The 14,121-nt window shown below is 41.1% G+C and overlaps 1 protein-coding gene and 1 pseudogene across 3 annotated transcripts in view; one reads left to right on the top strand and one right to left on the bottom strand.

The window, feature by feature from the left end:
• Positions 1–3,459: 3,459 nt before the first annotated feature.
• On the top strand, positions 3,460–3,845 carry LOC116092241 (annotated as a pseudogene).
• Positions 3,846–10,628: 6,783 nt separating this feature from the next.
• Gria3 (glutamate ionotropic receptor AMPA type subunit 3) overlaps positions 10,629–14,121 on the bottom strand; it is a 269,423-nt gene continuing 265,930 nt past the window's right edge. For all 3 annotated transcript variants that reach the window (XR_004113737.1, XM_031354592.1, XM_031354721.1), the window contains one exon: positions 10,629–12,883. The gene's annotated coding sequence lies outside the window, so the exon portion shown is untranslated. The remainder of the gene's footprint in view (positions 12,884–14,121) is intronic.

Raw genomic sequence — 14,121 nt, 5'->3', positions numbered from 1 at the left:
CCTATGCCCTCATTCCTGAAAGATCAGAGTTACTGGTGACCAAAGCTTTCTCAGAGTGGTCTTGATATATATGACCGCTCCCTCTCCAGAAATGTAGCATCGTAGTGGGCCATCTGGGTTTCACACATTGTGTTATGTGACTTTTCCTGTGAAGATATGAGCAAATGTTTATTTGTTGTAGGCAGAGCAACAAAAGCAGATTTTAACACAGCTCAGTGAAGTAGTGAACTACTGGCTATTTGCAGTGCAGTTGGGATCTGCTGCATGGCCTTTTCTTTTTGGGGCTTACTTAGTCAGTTTTATCTATTGCTTGACTTAGAGCAATATCCCTAGCAATATGCCTTGCGTCTGCTGTTTTGGTTGTTGGGCACTATTAAGCATCTTTAGCTCTCCACGGATCAGGTTCACTTGGTGAACATGCTAATTGAACTTTTTCTTTCTTTTATTTTAAAAAACAAATAATTATAATCCCTGGCATCCTGTTGTGATGTGTTATCAAGTTGCCTTTTATTGTTAGTGGTGGAAAGGATTAGGAATCATTGCCACATCTAGTAAGAGACCAAAGGAGCATTTCTCCTATCATCAACTTTGACTTGTAGAGGACAACCACTGTGGTAGTGATTCTAATGGCATGCTCCTCAGTGTTCCTGATGTTCTAGGTGGCATGTGGCTTTCTGGATCCTCATATGCAACATACTCCTCTAGCGGGTCATCTGGATTTGGTAAGATATTAGTTCTACCATGCATGTTTCCCTTAGCTTTTTAAATCCCCTTCTCTTTCATCTTCCACAGCAACCCAGGAATTTCTTTTTTTCCTTTACTTATTCACTTCACATCTTGATCAGTGCCCCTCCTCCTACCTGTCCCCCCTCACACAGTCCCTCCCTCTCCCCTCCTCTGAGAGGGTAGAGCCACACCCCCATCCCTGCAACCCAGGAATTTCAGTACCACTTAGAGTGGGCCACTGGCTTCCCACAGGAATAGGAGCTACCCTAACATTGAGTTACACTGACCTTTGAGGTCAGTCTATGCTGAAGTAAGTACTGTGTCCCTCTAACTTAGTCTTATGATAAAGCTCACCTTTTCCAAGTATCTTCAGAACCTTGTCCCACAGGTGCATCTGTGACTCCTGCTGGAATATTCCTCTAAGACCATCTAGTTCCTTGGGGATTTTAATGTGTGTTTTTGGAAAGATTTATAGTGGTTATAGGCATTGTTGCTTTGTAGGGGAAGAATCTTTGTTCTATCTTCTTATATGGAGGAAGTATTGGCTCATACAGGAGTAAATGTTGGCTGCCATTTTTATAGGTTTAGAAGTTTTATAGAAGACAAAGGAGTCAGAATTTGGAGAGTATGTGGTTACCATCACACATGCCAGGATCCTGTAGGGTTTTTTTTTTTCTACTTTTATAGTAGGACCTCAGCTTTGGGGTAATTTACTCCTTCAGTTGGACCTTGAAGTTTAGTCACTCTAATGATCCAACCTTATATTTGTTCTTCAGCTTTTTATGATCACCCATTGCATTAAATGCAGGCTTCTTTGTGAAATATTAAAGAGACTTTTATGTTTTACACTTTTTTTTCCAAGATGGGGTTTCTCTGTGTAATAGCTCTGGCTGTCTTGCTTTGAAGACCAGGCTGGCCTCCAACTCACAGAGATCTGCCTGCCTTTGCCTCCCAAGCACTGGGATCAAAGGCATGTGCCACCATGTTTGGCTATACTTGGTTTTCAGTTGCTATTTGTATTCTACTTTTAATTTTATGTATGGTGTCAGCATAATTGAATAAAATTACAAACATGAAATTCAATTTTCTATATATTTATAATGTCTTTTATACGGACTTAAAATATTTGAATCATTCTACCAGAATGTATTCTCCCTACTAGAATATTTTATCTGAAACATGACAAATAAAAGTCTTCATGTTTGGGCTGCTGTCATGTGCTAGGGATTGCCTATGCATACACAACCTTCTGATGGGAACTGGGTCATCATTCCCAGTGGTATGCGGATGAATCAAGTCTTTTTTTTTTTTTTTTTTTTAGATATTTTCTTTATTTACATGTAAATTTCTCCCTTCCCAGTTTCCCCTCTAAAAAACAAAGAAACCAACAAAAACAACAAAAACAAACCCCAGCTGCCTCCCCACTCCCCATAGAGAAGTCTTATGTTGAATGGAAAGGCCCGGGATCTTAAACTACTGCTTTGTTAAGTCATTAGCTGGCATTAACCTACCTCCAAAGCACCTTGGAGAGTGTGACTTTGATCATTGCAATTTTTCTCAGTGAGCTGACTCATGAAATGTGACTTGGGTTCAAAAATTGAAGCAGATTATGAAGGTGCTAACTGATGGAGTCTGTTAACTACTACACTTTTTATATCTGAATGATAGTTCCTTTCTAGAAGAGGGTTATGAAGGGAGTGTAACTATGTCCTTTCTATGGACCGAACCTAGTACTACTCTGTAAGAGCTTAATTTATTAGCTTAATTTATTTGTTTATAATGGAATTTATATTTCTCACCCATGGTGCTGTAGGTCAATTCTCCAAATGAGTTTGGGTTTTCAAATCTGAGTGTTGTGTGAATCAATTTGTAACTGAGATACAGCGCAGTAGCTCGGGCCATCTTTTAGGGAGGGTGCTCATAGAGTGGTAAGAGATATGCTACTTGTGTCTCATAAAAGACACAGGCAAAGGAAGCTTGTACTATGAAAAGAATTAGGCACTACTGCAAGGAAAGCAGAAAAAGGGTTTCCCTAATCTGGTCCTTGGCAAAGACGATGGATGGATGCCCAGGAAAGGCTGCTCATAGGAAATGATGCCATGTCAGTCTCCAAGCATGGGTTAGGCATAAAGAAGGAGAGATGGGATGACAACATTATAATTCACTATATATGGGGATGATTAGCCTGGCTTACAGGGTGTAGCCTGAGTCCTCCAACCATGGTGCAGTCGTCTCACAAGTAAGGCCAAGACTCTGGTACTTGTTAAGTGTACAAGGCTGAATGTCTCAGTAATATGCATCTGCTGCTGAAATCCTAGACAACTCTCAGAGAGCTGCTGGTCTTCAGTCTGCATCAGAATCCTCATGAAATTGAATTGAATACTGGCCACAGTAAACAAGACAGACAAACTTGCCAGCAAGACTGAGGGTAAACAAAGAAAAAGCAGTTTCTTCTATGTCACTTGATCTGGGTCACTACCAGGAGACATGGCCCAGATTTAGACTGGGTCTTCCTACTTCAAATAATCTGAGTAAGAAAATGCATCACGAGAGAACCCAGCAGCTTGGGTTTTAGTTGATTCCAAATGTAGTCAAGTCAACAGGCAAACTTAACACCTCCAGCAGGTGAATAGAGAGACATGCGCAAAACCAAGGAAGCATGAGAAAACCCAAAACAAATCTTGGGATGCTGCTCTTTTCCTTTCTGCTGGGTGGCAACTGCTTGCTGTCAAAATGAGCAAATTCAAGAAACCCAGGAAAGTGGTTCTGGTCCAGCTGGACGTTACTTCAGACACAAAGCTGTCATCATGAAGAACACTGATGGTGGCACCCCAGACCACTCTTACAGCCATGCCCTGGTGGCTGGAATTGACCGATATCCCCGAAAGGTGACAGCTGCCACGGACAAGAAGAGAATCGCTAAGAGATCCAAGATCAACAATCACCTCATGCCCACAAGGTACTCTGTGGATATCTCCTTGGACAGAACTGTTGTCAATGGGAATGTGTTTAGAGACCTAACTTTGCAATGTGAGGCCAGGTAGGAGGCAAAAGTCAAGTTTGAGGAGCCATTCAAGACAGGGAAGAACAAATCGTTTTTCCAGAAGCTTCGCTTTTAGGTATATTTAGGATGCCATAAAATACTAGAGACTCAGAGCTTAAACAACAGAAATGTATTTTTTTTTACTGGGCTGGAGCTGGCTTCTTTTTTGTCCTGTAGATGACTATCTCCCCACAGTGTGTTTATTGCCTTTCTTCCATGCATTACATACAAACACACCAATCCTTATCAAATTAGGACCTCAGCATTAGGGCCTCATTCAACATTGCTTCCTGTGGTGGTTTGAATATGCTTGGCACATGGGAAGTGGCACTATTCAGAGGTATGGCCTTATCGGAATAGGTGTGGCCTTGTTGGAGGAAGTGTGTCATTGTTGGTGTGGGCTTTGAGGTCCTAAGCTCAAGTTCCGTCTAGTGCAGAAGGGAGACTCCTCCTAGCTGCCTGTGGAACAGTCTCCTGGCTGCCTTTCAATCAAGATGTAGAGCACTGAGCTCCTTTTAGAGAATCATCTCTGCCTGCACACTGCCATGCTTCTTACCATGATGATAATGCACTGAACCTCTGAACCTGTAAGCCAGCCTTAACTAAATGTCCTTTATAAGAGTTTCCTTGGTCATGGTGTCTTTTCACAGCAATGAAAACCTAACTGAGACACTTCCTAAAGTTGAACTGAGATGCTTGTCAATTTAGACTCCATTTTAGAGAAGCTGACCTAAGTTTGAACTCAGGTAGACTAACAGGCTGGTACCTAGCATTGGTTTCCAAGTTGCCCCCCAACAGAACCTGAGCTTAGCTCCAGTCTATAGGCTAATCCCCAACAAAAGTAGGGTTTCCAGGTTACACCCCCAACAAGACCAGTCTCTTCAGGTTATTCCCCCCTGGTTATAAGCCCACCCCCTGCCTAACACCCACCAATGCAGAGGGGAGCAGAAGTTAAGTTTATAATATGACTCCCAGCACCAGCCAATTATGTTAAAGGCCACAGTAGCTTTCCAATTAGATGCTTGCACACTTACCCCCTGCTTGCTGTTTACTATAAAGCCTTGCCCCAATAGACATTCTGGGCTCCCTCACCACCAAAACCATCCTGCGTGACTGAGGTGCATTGAGGGTGCCAGAGCTAGCTGGAATAGAATAAAGACTGCTGTGAGTTGTGTCAGATTGACGCCTGTGTGTGTTTGGGGATCACTAACCTTTCCTTGGCACAACAGAACCTCAAAATCCAGTTACAATAGAGGTTAGGGATTAACATTTGAATTTTGGACAGAACACAAAAAGCAAAGTATCAGAAAAGATTTGTCAAGAAAGGGTTGTGTAAAGTCACTCCGAACATATATAACAAGTACAGATATTTAAGTTACCTATAAAATGAATGCAGATAAAGTAACTCTCCTTACCTATTATTTCTTGTTTTGTGATTCTGTTCAGTTTTAATCTAACATCTTCCTGAAAAGGGCACAATATTTATGTTCCCATTAATAGTTTGGAGTCCTTGTTAGAATGGTTTGTGGTTCTTGTTTCTTGGGGCTTGCACATCATTATGGTAACCATCCTTAGTTTTGGTCTACATGAATGCAACCATCTTGTATTAGCTGCTTGTCACTGTGACAACATACCTGAAGTTTTGTTTTCCCTCCCATAGTTGGAAGGTATGGTCTCTCATAGTTGGAAAGTCATGGTGTTAGAGGCAAGTGGTCACGCACATGTCTGCTGTCAGAAAGTGGGGCGTGATGAATACTTGTGCTCAGCTCACTTGCTTTTGTTTTTCGTTTTTTTGTTTTTTGTTTTTTGGAGGTTAGGGTGGTTCTTTTCACCTCAGTCAACCTAACCTAGATGATCCCTCACAGGCGTGCCTAGAGGCTCGTGTCCTAGCTAACTGCAGATCCTGTCACATTGACAATCAATGTTAACCATCTTCCATGTTATCGATCTGGAATTCAAAAGATTCAAAAATTGTGCTTACTTTTCACCCCAGCTTCTAGCTATCCAAGTTGCTAAAATGACCCATTTGGTTTCTCTTGTCATTTCCCTGTGGGTTCTGCTTTTGGGTAAAAGGTTTTTTTTTTTCCCCCTCAGATTTTCACATCTACTAATTTTAAAGTCCCATAGATTCTCTTTCCTTCTATTTAAGCTTCCACTAAGAGGACCTTAGTCAAGATAGACACTTTTAGAACGATCTCCAAACACAGTCGGGTGAGGATACCAATATACAATAGTTCATGCATTGGCATTGAGTTTGATAGGTTTCTGGGATAATTCAAGTAATGGGGTCTTGGATATTTGTATAGAGTGGGTTGGAGCTTAGGGGAGACTTGAAGTAAAAGTTTGAGAGGCATCATAAGATGGATGAAAATAGAAACTGTGCAGTATTTCCCAGAAAGAATGTTCAGAGTAGGAAGGAGGGTGGTTGTGAAGTCCCAAGAACAATGACGTTTAGAGCTAGAAGACCCGAGCTGGGTAGATGGCTAGGAGGAGAAAGTGCTTGTTTTGCAAAAATGAGGAACTCAGTTAGGTTCTACATGGCCCATGCAAATGCCAGTCACGGCAATCCACTCTAATCTCAGCCCTCAGTAGACCGAGCCAGAATATCCCTAGGGCAAGCTGGCTAGGTGAGTCCTTGAACTCTGGATCCAAGAGAGCAACTGTGCCTTAGACTAGAAAGCGATTGAGGAAGAAATCTGGCCTCAATCTCTGGCTTCCATCTATGTGCACCCGTGGGTGAGCACCTTGCACACATGCATATGAACACACACAAAACAAAATAATAAATAAAAATGAAAGAAGAGATAATAGCAAATTAGCAGCAGCCAGGTAGGAGGAAAAGCAGGAAAAGAGTATTGTCCTATAAGTGAAGAGATAGGAGAGATTAAGACATGCCAAAAATCTAAAGTTTTTATTGGCTACCCAGGACACTGAAGAAGGTGAAGAGCTCCACCTCTTGTTTCATTAGTGTAATAATAGATAAGAACAATGGGAGACATCTGATGCTGAATAGAAAATGTCTTAAAAGACATCAATTAGAGATGCATTCTTTTGCTTTTTTGGAGACAAGTTCTCACCAACCATTCCAGGCTGACTTTGAATTTGAGGTTTTACACCACAGCTACCAAGTGCTGTAACTCAGTTGCCCAGTTTCTAAGAACTAAATTCGGAAAGGATATCCAATAATATAATGGCCAGCAAATGAGCCAAGTAGGAACTGGGAGGCTTCTTCTATAGTAAATGGGTTAGTAAGTATTTTAGACTTTGTGAAAAGTAGTGTTGTGTGTAGTCATCTCTGTCTTGTATGACAATAAAAGTTGTCAAAGGTTACACAAATATTTGTTAACCAAAACTTTGTTAACCAAAACAAGCAGGGACCTGAATTTAACTCATAGACTGAAACTTTGTTAACCAAAACAGGCAGGGACCTGAATTTAACTCATAGACTGAAGTTCTCCATGTCTTGCTATTTAATATAGATTACAGTTTATTGATGACCTTGGTGAGGGACTTTTCTATAGAAATGGAAGGCAGAAATCATACAGTCACAGTTGAGGAAGTAGAACTGGAGGGTGCACCAAGCTTTTGTGAAGTTATGCAGTAATTGTGTAAATGTAAAACCTGGAAGGCTGGCCCAGATTTGGAGAGGGATTGAGGTCTCTCAGGGAAATTCTTGCCTGGTCAAGAAAGAAGGCTGCAATATTGCCTATATTTAAGCTTTTTTTTGTGAGCTGCCACTAGAGTTTAACTGCCTTATTCAGGTTTAATGAATCTTTATTAAGAAAATTATAAATCAACAGTTTGACTACCGGCCTGAAGCTCAATGAAGCCTCGGCAGGGGTAATTTGGCCAAAGCTGTTGGCATGGGGTGAGGATTATTTCTTAGTCTGTCATTACATGTTCTTTTACACTTCTGTGGCCCGAATAACATGCTCAACAGAGAAGCAAAGCCCTTTTGCTCAGTAGGTGGGCAGATTGGCAGGAAAGTGGTCTTTCTGAGGTTCTCGGGAGCTGGATGCTTACAGGTGCTTGGCTTCCCAGAAACAAAAGGGTATTTAACTTTCCTCCCTTGACTGTCTTAGGAAGGGCAAGTGCAAAGGAAAGGGCAAAGGAAAGGTCTTTATTCTGGGCTTTTCAATGAGCGGAGAATTGGACATGAATTGATGAGGATTCTTCTTGATCATCTACTTTGTCACCAAGACAGCAGACTTTTCAAGGCTAAGAATTCTGTTTCCCTGCCCCCTCCTCATCCAGTGATGAGAGAAAGACTGCTTATCTCTTCTAATCACCAGGCTGCTGATGTTGATTGTAATGACAGTGGCTATCAGAAAGCTTGGGACTCTTCCCTCATTTAAATAAGCCCTGAAATCCTCCAGTGTGGGGGTGTTTCAGGATGTGGCAGTCAGTTTGGGACACTGACTGATCCTTTATTGACTCCCTCTGTCCTTACCCTTTTCTAAGTGACTACCCCCTGCACTGAGGGTCACTGGCTTACCTATGATGGCTAGTCTTAGATAGGCAAGGTGTGTCTTTGCACTTTTAGATCTGGAGGCAGGTGTCACAAATATTTAGTGTCACCCACCACTCTAACTGAAGAATGAACACTTTCTTCAGGATGAAATGAAAGAGGTGAAATAGAGAAGTTCTTCTAGTGCCTTTAGGGTCAGGAGAGAGTACCTGATGCAATGCTGTATTCTAGTTTCCTGGAATTGTGTGCAGGTGGATGACTGTCGAACTTCATGTCTACTGGATGATATGTTACTAAACTGCTGCCCCTAAAGCTCACTCTAATAGGGTAAGGACAAGATAGAGGAGTAGCCCAGTGTAGCTGAAAAGTTGGCTCTAGTTTTGAGATTAACTTCTACTAGCAATAGATTTTGGCTGTTACCTGGGTTACATACAGTCCTTGTGAAATAGTATGTTAATGTGTCTTTTGATTGAATTTGAGTTCTGAGGAATGTTTGCTTCTTGCTTCTTAGTTCATTTCCCATGTCCATCTCTGTGGGTCATAACAACTCTTTCCCCTGTCCAGTGACTGGAAGTTTATACTATCTTTTGCCCGTGATTTCACCAAAGAGCTCCTTTAAAGAATTTACTTTTCCTGTTTGAAGATTATTCTGTTGATAGAGCATGACTGGATGTGAGTCATTTAAAAACAAAACAAAACAAAAACCTTATTTTATTTTATGTGTGTTTTGTCTATGCCTGACATTCATACCTGGTGCTTGTAGTGACCAGAAGAGGGCATTGGATCCCCTGGGTCTGAACTTAGGGTCGTGAATTACCATGGCAGTACTAGGTATCAAACCCAGGTCCTCTGGAAGAGCAACCAGTACTCTTAACCTCTGAGCCATCCCTTCTGCCCTTATATGTTAGTCTTAATAAGATGAAAACTGAAGCAGAGATGAAGTCATTTTACATTTGTGCTCAGGGGAAAAGAGACACTTGAAAGTCAGTGTCTTTTTGACAGACATGGATGGTAAGTGTAAGCATAATTTAGAGCTACATAGGGTCCGACTTGAGAATCACGAAAAGTAAGGGCTTTTGCTTCCCCCGTTTTCCCATCGCAGAAAAGGGTCCATCACTCTCATCTTGCACAACACCTGAGATTAGCTTCTCCTTAGAGAGAAGTAATTACAAGTCCTGTTAAAAGAGAAATTATTTTAAAAAAAAATTGGGGCCATCATTTAATACTTGATCTGATTTTATCAGCACCCAAGGTGACCATCATCTATTCTTGTCACCAAATCTGTTCCCCAAATAACCAGTCTTCAACTGGTATGACTGTTACATGTGTTTTAATTAAGGAAAAGAAAGAGAAAGCAGTCGAGGGTTTATTATAAAGACTAAGTTAGGGCACGGGGGAGATGGTTCAAGTTGTTCAGAGCACTTTCTGTTTTTTCAGGAGACCCAGATTCAGTTGCGAACACCACCTGGTGGATCACAATTGTTTATAAATGCAGTTCTAGGGGATCCAATGCCTCTTCTGGTCTCTGAGGCACCAGGCATGGACATGATGAGCATATGCAGGCAACCCCCCCCCCCCAAAACCAAAAAACAACAACAAAAAAACCCATTCATATGCATAAAATGCAAATAAGTAAATCTTTTTTTTAAAAAAAAACCATTAGTCATATAACAGATAATCAGCATTTCAGAGAAGAAGGAAAGCAATAGGAATTATTCTGGAGCCTATAGGCCAAACTGTCCCCAGTACTACTAGACCAGCCTTTTTTGAGAGTCTTCTTTTCCCATTTCTATTTTTCTTCCTTTGCACAAATTTGTATTAATTGCTCCCTAGTTCTCCCTATCATTATTTCTTTAGCATCTTTCTTGGACTTTTCTCTCTTTAAAAAAAAAATAAAAAAAATACCCCTCTTTTCCTTCTACCAGCAGCCCTTGTTTTCTAGGGTGACAACCTGATAGACCTGCTCCCTATTTAACTGGCTTCATTTGTTACGTGAAACTACAAACCAAGCTTGACCAATAGAGTCCACTGCATTCTTTCTTTACTAAATTGGTGACTCTTGATTATTTAATAATATCGAATTTAGTTCAAAGGTTTTCCAGTGGGGGAGGGGAAAAAATCCTCCTGGATGCTGGCTGGGACAAAGGTGGCCGAAGGCTTTCAAGTCAAACCAACAGAAAATGTGGGAGGATGGCTCAGTGTGGCTGAGGGGTCTTGAGTCTGAGGCCTGACTGATTCGTAATTGGGATGCGGAGAGTCACAGTCCTCTCATACTGAGGGGGCTGTTAGAGTGCTGGCTGAGCTTCACATGAGAAGCTAATTAGTGAATAATGACCTTTGGCATCTGCGTCAAGTATAGAGCAACCAGCTAGTCAGAGAGCAGAGACAGAATGCTTTCTTTACAATTTTATTTACAAAATGTATTAAAACTTTGTACAGACCTCATGGCAATGAGGTTCGGTAATTATGCCCACACATGCAATTTATACTTTTACGGTCATTAGTTTGCTTGGCAATTTTTCTGTTCACTGAAGTACAGCTTTAACAACAAAAAGAAAAGAATCGGAAAAAAGTCCTCAATTGACTACCGCCAAACTCCCATAGCTTGAAGTTAATAGCAGAAATTTGAAGCAATCAACATTTTTTTAAACATGCAAGTTTTTTTTTTAAATAACAAACCAATTTACCCGCTTCTTAATCTCAGTAAAGTTTCCTCTCTGAAAAACTGATTTGAGTCAATAAACATACATTTCTCTTTATACAGTGCCTATGAAAAATGTTTGTGTATAGGTCGGTTGGTTTGTTTTATACAAGTTCATATTCACACAGCGTTAGCTTCCCGCACTGGGACATTATAGCATTCATAAGTTGAAAAATCACAGTTTCATAAAAACAAAACAAAACAAAACACAACAGCTTTCTTTTGTGTTCAATATCATTTAAAATCTGACAGGTGAGTTATTTGCTTATGACACACTTTCTGGAATGAAAGTTTATATTACACCTTTCTAGAAATGTTTCATTGGAACGAGACCTCTTCCTTTCTTTTCTAAAGACGAGAGCAAATATGCAGCGAGTCAACTAAGCATCTAAGGGTCACACTTGGGAAATGAAGGTGGGCTCCTAATTTTTACAGTCTGGAAACTTTCCAATGCACGGTACTGATGAGAGCATACTACTGAACTACAGAAAGCATACGTCGTTATATAGGAGGTAATTAGTGAGCGAAGACTATTTCCTCTGACTGGTCTGATGATGCCAACAGCAGCTTTGCAATTAGTTACTTGAGAGCCCATGGAGCAGTGGGGTGATCTTCGGTGAGTCAGTAGAGAAACTGCTCCAAGCAAGGACCTGGGAGTGATGCTTAGGTCCCTCAAGGTTAGCAATAGGTTTAGGAATGCATCTTAGTCTTTGCAAACTAGAAAAGGACACATGCAGTCTGACGGAGAGCCACAGGCAGGCGGTAACAGGCAACAGCTGGTAAAACAGACCTAGCAAGAGTAAAGTCAGATTGAGAACTGTGGTCTGAACCCACTGGCCTGCCTTGCAACACGGTCCTGTCTCCGTGTTGTACACTTAAAAGGCATACTTAGCAGAGAAAACAGAGCTAAACACAGTGTTGTTTCTGAGAAAGATATTCCAAATACTTCTGGGAGAATAGGCAGCACTTCCCTCACCTCAATGCTTACTATTCAACTATTCAGCTATATTGACTTCAAATGCACATTGAAGCAAGCAAAACAGATCTGTGAGCAATCATTCCAGGCTTCTTGGAAAGCTCCGGGATCCATTTTAGGAAAGCACCGAGAGGTATGCCTGATAGTGCCCTGCCCCGTGCTACACACACAAGTCAATTTCAAAAGCTCTATTAATCCCTTCACCTCCACTATGGGGAGTTCTCCAAACAATTTTTTCTTCCCAAAACATTTCAAGAACACTAAGTCCCCATTCAGTCTCTTTCCCAAAGCATTTGAATTTTAAGTGTCACATTTACATTCTAAAAATTTACACAATTCAGCAACATCAAAAGGAAATAGGGTGCACAGAACATCACCACCAACAGGAAATACCAAAAACATCTGATCAGCAGATCCTAGAAGAAATGCCAGTCTGTCTGCCCGAACACTGGGAGACAGGTTTCTTTTCTTTTCTTTTAAATCAGGAGGAATTACTTCTTTTAGCTAAGATGGGTCTATTTGCTGAATTAGAATAAATTTGTATGTGTGAGTGTGTATACGTGTATGTGTCTGTGTGACTGTGTGTGTGTGTGTCTGTGTGTTAACGAACATGGTTTTGTATACTGTGCAGTGGTATCAAAGAATGGCTTTTGTTGAATTGTTGTTTTTAATAAGATTTTTTTCGCATACTGGAATCTTGCATGTCCATTTTTTGTTGGTTTTATTTGAATTTTTTCAAGCAAAGCAAAAAGATTTCAATGATGGTTTGCATTGTCGCAAGTCTCAGAGTGTTCCATAAGGCACTGAAGGAAAAAAAAAAATCAGTTTTTCCTATTGAAAGGTCATTGCACCATCAGCAATATTCGTGTCATGCCCGACACCAAGGAGAGTGAAATCTGGCTCAGGATCCTTGAAGCAGCCACGTTTTCAGTGATTTCCTCTCATTGCGTGCTTCTGGTGGGAAGGGATCTGCAAAGGCAAGGGGACATTGCAATGTGAATGGACTTTTATTGAGAACCAAGACATTTATTAGTGGCTCTGTTGACACTGGACAAAAAAAGCGACTGTTTTCTTAAACTGCCATTACTGGGGCCATCCTCCACCCCCAGTTTGATTGGAAATAGCTCTGGTTAAAATTTTCAACTGGATGCAGATACTTTGGAATAGATTAATTAGGTTGGTTTTCTAACATATGCATGGATTGTACTAACATGCAGGAAGTCTAACTCAAGACTTTAATCACTCAGGGTGTAGGTATATTAGAAAGCTTTAGTGGCATTTTAATACAGTCAGGACAAATGCACTGCAGCATATATTCTAATTGCAGATGTGACAAGGATTGTTTACCTAGGACAGAGGGTACACAATGTTCTGGCTTACTGAATTCAAATCCATTTTGACTATGAGGAAAAAAATATTATTTGTTCCTTGACTGGGGACTGCTCATTTCTCTTAATACCTTCAACCTTAGTGTTTAAAGTCTGAAAGTAACACAAGGAGTTTAAAGGGATAGCACATTCTAGAAAACAGGCAAAAGCAGTGATACCCATGAAACAGCTTGACATCTATAGGTGCTTTGCCTTGAAATTAGAGGCCCGATTGAGAGGATGCTGATAATGCCCTCATTTTGATGGCTTGGCTAAATGCAGGGGATTTTTTGCTCCCAAGTCTGTAAACTCAAGATCACTCTCTAGTCTCCTGTTGGCTCACACCCTTTCTCAACCACCTAAGAAAACAATCATGTTTTCTCTTGAGTGAACCCTGAATTTTGGTTGAATGAATGACATCATTATCTACCACTGGTCCGAGAATTAACATATGTATGAGAATGTTAAAGACATGTGCAAAGAGCCAAAAAATTAACATGAAAGTAGGAAAAGTTCTTCTTTGGTACCCCTCATGTCCAGAGTCTCTCTCTGTCTCTCTCTGTCTCTCTCTGTCTCTCTCTGTCTCTCTCTGTCTCTGTCTCTCTCTGTCTCTCTCTCCCTCCTTCTCTCTCTCTCCCTCTCTCTCTCTCTCCCTCTCTCTCTCTTCTCTCTCTCTCTTCTCTCTCTCTCTCTCCCTCTCTCTCTCTCCCTCTCTCTCTCTCCCTCTCTCTCTCCCTCTCTCTTTCTCTCTTCTTTCCTCTATCCTTCCACTCTTTCCTTCCTTCCTTCCTTCCTTCCTTCCTTCCTTCCTTCCTTCCTTCCTTCCTTCCTTTTTGCCAG

Source organism: Mastomys coucha, chromosome X (genome assembly GCF_008632895.1).
Source record: "Mastomys coucha isolate ucsf_1 chromosome X, UCSF_Mcou_1, whole genome shotgun sequence".
Lineage (NCBI taxonomy): Eukaryota > Metazoa > Chordata > Mammalia > Rodentia > Muridae > Mastomys > Mastomys coucha.
This window is presented reverse-complemented; position numbering and strand designations above follow the sequence as displayed.